The sequence below is a fragment of the Pelophylax lessonae genome, assembly GCF_965119305.1.
Source record: "Pelophylax lessonae genome assembly, chromosome: 4".
Taxonomy (NCBI): Eukaryota; Metazoa; Chordata; class Amphibia; order Anura; family Ranidae; genus Pelophylax; species Pelophylax lessonae.
This window is the reverse complement of record NC_138771.1, coordinates 645,502,727-645,510,337: the sequence shown is the minus strand read 5'-3', so window position 1 is coordinate 645,510,337 and position 7,611 is coordinate 645,502,727.

Sequence of the window (7,611 nt, the reverse complement as noted above, 5' to 3'; positions counted from 1 at the left end):
ATACAAAAGGAAAGTTGCGTTGGCAGCGTTCTACTTCTGAGTGCGGGAGTGAGATGTTAAGGGTCATAGACTTCGAGTAGTTTATTTTGAGATTTGATAATGAGCCATAATGCTTCAGGTCTCTAAGTAGGTTCGGGATGGAGAGGTGGGGTTGTGATAAGAAGAGGAGCATGTCGTCCGCGAACGCTGCCACTTTATGAGTGTAGTCACCGACCTGGATTCCGTGTATATCGGGGTTCGATCGGAGCATGTTTAGCAAAGGTTCAAGGGATAAAACAAAAAGAATTGGGGACAAGGGACAGCCCTGTCTTGTGCCATTGGATAAGCAGAAGGCGTCCGACAGGTGGCCGTTAACCCGGACTCGGGCTCTCTGATCCGTGTATAGTGCCTCGATGCTTGAGAGCATCCGGGATTGGATTCCGATGGATTCCAGAGTCTTCATTAAGTAGTCCCAGGCCACTCTGTCGAACGCCTTCTCGGCATCGAGGGATAGGAAAAAACCGGGAACCTTCTTGGTGGTAAGCCAGTGGTGTATATTAAGGGCTTTCGTGGTGTTGTCCCGCGCCTCTCTGCCAGGGACAAAGCCCACCTGATCAGAAGAGACAAGAGACGGTAGAAAGGGGAGAATTCTATTAGCCAGAATCTTGGCATACAGTTTGGCATCTACGTTTAGTAGTGAAATCGGCCGATAGCTGGTGACTGAAGTGGCGTCTTTTCCTGCTTTGGGGATGACTGATATGTGTGCTTCTAATAGGGAGGGAGGGTGTGAAGGGGAAGTGGCGAGGCTTTGGAATGCTCGAAGAAAATGTGGGGTGAGGGTGTCAGCAAAAGTACGGTAGTATTGTAGCGTTAGCCCATCGGGGCCTGGACTTTTGCCCGGTTTCATTTCTTTGAGAGCCCGGGTTAGTTCTTCCCCAGAGATGGGGGCTTCCATGGATTCAGCATCCGTTTCCGACAGAGGGGACATGCCGTGGGTCCGGAAGAAGGCGTCGAGTTGAACCCTTCTGGATTCCGGGGAGGATTTGGTGGCCAGGGAGTCAGAGAGGTTATAGAGTTTCTTATAGTAGGACTCGAACTGCTTGGCTATGGCAGGGTTTGAGCAATGAGAGGTACCAGCGGCATCACGAATAAGGTGTACTGTGGAGGATGAGGCTGGCGCGCGAACAGCATGAGCTAGGAAGCGACCGCTCTTGTTTCCCTGCTCATAGAATATCTTGCGGGAAAGAACAAGCCTACGGTGTGCTTGAAGTCCCAATTTGTCGCGAAGCTCGGTGCGAACTGCTGTCAGCTCAGATAAAGTGGCTTGGGCAAGAGAACGTTTAAATGACCTTTCAAGTGTGCCAAGGCGAGCGTAGAGGTCTGATATCTCTTTCTGGCGTGCTCGCTTAAGCGAGGCTGACAAGGAAAGAAATTCTCCCCGGATCACGCACTTATGTGCCTCCCATTGGGTCAATGCCGTGGTATCAGGAGTATCGTTTCTAGTAAAGTAATCTGACAGACTGTTTTGAAGATTCGCTACTACAGCCTTGTCTCGCAGAAGAGAGGAGTTAAGTCTCCATGATTTGCATCTCGCTTCGGTTTCAGGGAATTTAAGGGACATAGTGATCGGATTATGATCAGAGAGCACTTTAGGTTCAATAGTGGCAGATAGCAGGTAAGGTAGATCCGGTTGGGAGAGGAACAGATAGTCTATTCTGGAGAATTTTGAGTGGGGGGCGGAGTAAAACGTGTAGTCTCTTGTATCCGGGTGAATCAGTCTCCAGGAGTCATGGAGTCGGAGAGACTGAAGCTGATTAGTGATTTGGCACAACGCCTTGTATGGGAGCGCAGATGAGCCCGTGGAGGAATCAAGGAGAGGGTTTAAAGGAGCATTAAAGTCGCCTCCGAGAATCAGGAGACCTGACATGAAGTCCCGGAGCTCCGGAATGACGGATCTAAAGAAAGCGACTTGCTTACAATTAGGTGCGTACAGATTGGCGATCGTGACCGGGCGTGACTCAAGGAGGCCCTTGATGAAGATGAACCGTCCGGCCGGGTCCCTTTTAATGTCTAGTAGTTCAAAGTGCAAGTGGCGAGCAAGGAGAATCGAGACCCCACGTGATTTGGAGCCTTCCGACGTAGCATGATATCCCGTAGGAAAGTTTTTGTTGGAGAGAAATATCGGGTCTCCAGTCCTAAAATGGGTTTCTTGGAGTAGGAGTATTTGCGCCTTGAGCCTATGCGCCTCCGCTAGCAGCTGGGAACGCTTTTCAGGCACATTTAGGCCATGCGCATTAAGAGAAAGGATTTTAATATTGGTGTGAGACTGCACCACTTCAGGTTTAGACATGTGGGGGGAGGGGGGGAGGGATAAGCAGACAAGAACCAAAAAAAAAAAAAAAAAAAACCCTAAGATTGGGGGGGGGGGGGGAAGGGTAGGGATCAACAACAGATAATAAAGAGGAGTAAAAAAGGGGAGGGGATGAGGGTCGGACAGGAAGGGCAGAAGGGTAGGAAAAGTGGGGATGGGGGGAGGAAGGGGTAAGAAGAGTGGTAGGAAGAAAAGAGAAAAGGGTCAAGGGAGGGACGTGGAAAGAAGAGGTGGGAGAGAAGGCAGCCGAGAGAGAGAAGATATAAAGAAAGAAAGAGAGGCCCCCGATTAGCTTACCAGAGTTACTGGCCAAGCCCTAGAGGAATGGGGGAAGGTGATACGCACAAAGTGCTAGGGGTCAGCAGGAGTCTGGGAGTGACCCAGACAACTGGTGTTGTGAGGGAAGGGGATTGGATACGAACAACAAATAACCGTGAAACTACACGGCACCGGGGGACAGCAAGTGACGAGTGCAGTATTGGTGTCTCCTGTGCATTACCTAGGGGCCGCCAGGGATGTGGATGATAAGGTTTAGAGTTGTAGGAATTCCAAGCATTAGAACGAAAGCTACAAATTTCAGAGAAAAAAAAAAAAAAATGACAGTGCATATCATAATACAAAAGTGTAACTTGTTGATGTACAAGGTAGCATAAGATGATCAGAAATGTCATGTCAAGTTAGGAATGTCAGTGAACAACATAACCCAGTATGGGCAGAACCCAGTAACATAGTAATAGTGCATAACTGTATAATAGCATTGTTAATTGTGAAATCAGACAGTGTGTGTCCACCTCATGGTGATATGGATTGGATATATAGATTGGTAACATTCAGTAAAAAGGTTCCATGAACCAAAGGTAGAGAGGCAAAGAGAGAGCATTGCAGGATATAGCGCATAGTTCCAGGGAAGCGGAAGAGGAGTAAGGATCAGGATAGGAGTTGGGGGGTGGTTGGTCGCCCCAGGAAAGGAGAAGAGGAGATAAAAAAAAAAAAAAAGAGGGAATAAATAGATAAAATAATGATAGGTGTATGGGCAAGAAGACATAGAGGGATCAGTGAGAGCATCTGGACTAGGGTGAAGGGTAGAGAGCAGTTGCCGGTGGCAAAGATCTACGCGGATTCCGGGGTCCCATCGCCCCCGTACATCCAGAGGACGTAAGGGACCCGGTTAGTGCGCGTGGAGGGGATAAGGGTAGCATAGGAGAGGAGGGGGGCAGATAGACAGAGTTAAGTCGGTTGATGGATAGTATAGTCTGAACAAGAACTTTCAAGGAGAAGAAGAACTTTCAGGGAGAGCAAGATGGGAGAGTAGAAGGATGAGCAGTTATCAAAGAAGGTGCAAGGCAAGTTAAGGGATCAATCTAATCTCCCCACTCCCCCCACCCTACCACACACAACCAAAGTCAGAGTTAATTGCACATCCCCAGATTCACCTTCCGTATGTTGGGTGCTGTTGTCTTCTTTAAGCAAAGTCTCTTGTCAGGCCGTGTAGTGTATCCTCCGTGACAGCATACGGGACCGTTCGAGCCCGGCGGGGTAGTGAGTGGGAGGAAGTAGTGCAAGGAAGGAGTGTATTCAGTCCCGGGAGGGACCCGTGGCAGTCGGTTTGCAGTCTATACGGTAAGCAGGGCTATGATCTAAAGGTCCAGGGATTTTAAGCTTCATCAGGGTAGTCGAAGACTCCGGCGGTATGCGAGAGCAGAGGGGAGGGAGGGGATGGAGCAGGGAAGGATTCCAGCAGCAGTTGTCTCCTTGCATGATCCAGGGATCTGTCAGCAGCGTGTTTGCGCAAGTCCCAGGGGATGGATGAGAGCAGGGCTCAGAGCAGCCGGTAGTTAGGTAAGTATTATCAGGGCGGTTAGCTGGACCGGGGGCGACAATAGGGGTGAGCGGGTCAAGTGAGTTAGTACAAGGGGGGGGGGGTGTAGAGGTGGGATGAGTAAGGTGGACTCACATTGCATTCATCACGGCTAGAGGAAACTGCAGGATTAGAGGTCTAGATGCTCCCTCTAATGATCCGGTGGACGGAGTGGGCTGGGTTGTGGATCACCCCGCTGACGAGCTGGTGTAGAGTTGGAGCGAGATTGGTGTCGCCTGTGGCGATGTCGCTGAGCCTTCGGTGTGGAGGAGGATGTGACAGATACCCAGGGTTCCGGTGTGTAGAAGGCATTGTACCAGTCTGGTAGATCCAGGAGCGGTACATCCATGGCTTCACAGAATGCAGGAAGATCTTCAGGGGTTCGGAGAGATGCTGATCTTCCCCGAAAGGAGGCAGAGAGACAAAATGGGAAACGCCACCTGTAAGTTATTCCTCTGGTGCGGAGTGAGTCAAGGAGGGGACGGAGAGCTCTGCGGTTCTGCAGTGTAATGGCAGAAAGGTCCTGAAACAGCTTGACCTCCGTACCTTCATATGATATACGTTCCCGTGCTCTTGCCTTTCGGAGGATGGCTTCTTTTACCGGATAACTTACTAGACATGCTATGACATCTCTCGGGGGATCAGATTCACCCCCCCTCGGCCTCAGAGCGCGATGCACCCGCTCAAATTCAATGGGGGTGTCTGCGGGTCTCTCTAGAAGGTCATTGAAAATGGCGGTCAGTGCGGGAGTAAGGGCAGGGGGTTCAACAGATTCAGAGAGACCACGCAGTCTGATGTTGTGCCTCCTGCCACGATTATCAAGGTCTTCTATGTGGCGATTCAGCTCAATAAAATGGGCAGAGTGGGAGTCCGATGCCCGCTGGAGTTGTTTGATAGCAGTGGCTTGAGTGGCAGAAGATCTTTCTGTATCAGTCAGCCTTGCGGTGACTGATCGCAGTTCCGCTGCGAGGTCTGAGATGGCAGAGCCCAGAGTGCTCTTGATGTCAGCCGCTACTGACTGTAGGTCTGCCAGGCTTGGAAGCGGGGTCGCCATGGTGTGTCCAGACAGAGGTAGCGTGTGAGAGGCAGGCAGCACGTCTGAGGAGCTAGGCGCGGGAGAAGGTGAGGCCGCTCGCAGGCCTTCTCGCTGGGTCCGGAAAAGAGCAGGAATGTTTCCAGACATCTGGGTGCCCTGGTCGGATGGCACACGATTGGCAGAGGCACTGCGACCCGATCTAACCATTGTGGGATGAGGAGAAGACACCTAAAATCTCAAAGTTTGTCCCCCAGTGCAGAGAGCTTCTCTATCTTGCGGCCATTCGGGTCCGGTGCCAAGCCACGCCCCCCTTGTCTATTTTATCTATTAGAACCGTGTATCATGGCTGTAGTGACCCGCTGCTTGACCTCAGGCAAGGAGAGGTGCGGGGACTTCCATGCTCTTGCAATGGTTTGTTTGGCTGCTGTGGTGACTTGGAGGAATAGTTTGTGCTTAGAGTTAGATACAGTGTCCGGCTTCACATTGAGTAACGCAAAGAGGGGGTCAGGTGCGATTGATTCAGCCATCAAGGTAGAGAGGATTTGGAAGACAGCTTGCCAGAAGATTTTTACTAGTGGGCAAGTCCACCAGATGTGCATGTGTGTGCCCGCCTCCGGGCAGCCTAGGAAGCATGTGGAAGAGTGGGAGGGTAGGAATTTTGCAATACGTGAGGGTACCAAGTACCACCGCATCAGCACTTTGTAATTGGTTTCCAAGGCAACTATATTTTGGGAGGCCGCTTTTGTCACTTGCCAGATCTTAGCCCAGGCCTCAGTATCTAAGGAGGACCCCAGATCCTGTTCCCATTTAGCAGCATAAGTGGGGGGGGGTGTTGTCAGGGGAGTCCGTGAGTCTGGAGTACAGCTGGGAAATGAGGCCCCGGGTGTGTGGGTCACGGTGGCAGGTATGTTCAAAAGCTGTCATGGTGGGCAGAGAAGAGTCAGTGTGGATGCAATTGGCATAAAAGTGTTTTAGTTGGAGGTAGCGGAAAATCTCAGAGCTCCGTAGGTGGTGTGACTCACAAAGCGTAGAGAAAGGCTTAATAGTGTCGGATGCTATCAGAATGTGTGCCCAAAGTAGACCAGCTGACGTCCAGTGTCGGAAGGACGAGGGGGATTCTCAGGCCGGGAGAAAGGATGGGTTGCGTAGAAAGGAAAGCAGCAGGTTGTGTGGTGATTGTAGCTTGAATTTGAATTTAAGGGTGTCCCAGAGACGTAGGGAGTGGCGCATGACGGGATTAGAGATGGAACAAACAAAGGTAAAATTCCCAGTTCAATTTGCCAACCAGTCTGCTTACCAACCAAATTGGCCTGTCTAACAGTTTGCGTCAATACAGGGGTTTAGTTAGCACACATTTGCAAACGCATGTGAAAGCTGCAGGGCCACGTCAAGGCTCCCTGATACCTGCAGTCCTAACTCTAATGAATTTTAAAGAGTCTCCACAGTGGGAGCACATGCAAGCTAATGGATAGATAGGGGGCAGGTGAGCCTGGAGGTGGCCCATCCCTCCTGAAAGGTAATTGGGGGCATAATGGAAGCCCAGCTGATAGTATTACAGAAAAGGCACCCAGTATGTCCACACACCAGTACACATATACAACAAAGAAAATGGCCTCTGCCCCCACCTATAACTGGCCTTCATAGCAAAGAACACATGGAAGGGCAACGCACATGAAACAAACAAAGGTAAAATTCACAGTTCAATTTGCCAACCAGTCTGCTTACCAACCAAATTGGCCTGTCTAACAGTTTGCGTCAATACAGGGGTTTAGTTAGCACACATTTGCAAACGCATGTGAAAGCTGCAGGGCCACGTCAAGGCTCCCTGTTACCTGCAGTCCTAACTCTAATGAATTTTAAAGAGTCTCCACAGTGGGAGCACATGCAAGCTAATGGATAGATAGGGGGCAGGTGAGCCTGGAGGTGGCCCATCCCTCCTGAAAGGTAATTGGGGGCATAATGGAAGCCCAGCTGATAGTATTACAGCAAAGGCACCCAGTATGTCCACCAACCGTTTCCAGGGATACCCAGAGTGGGACTTCGCAGGTGGCATGCCACTTGGGTAGTTGGGCCAGCTGGGCTGCCTGGTAGTATTTGGTAAAGTGTGGGAGGCCTAGGCCGCCTCGGAGTTTGTGGAGAAAGAGTGTTCTGCAGGGTACTCTAGGTCTAGACTTGCCCCAGACATATGTGAAGGTGCGTCGCTGAAGCTGGCGAAGGTAGTAAGAGGGGACATTAATCGGGAGCACACAGAAGAGATACAGAATCTTAGGCAGAATGGCCATCTTAGCAACAGTGATGCGCCCCATCCAGGCTAGAGGTATGGAGGATCAAGATGTCATCAAGTTCGTGAGATGACGAAGCATGGGG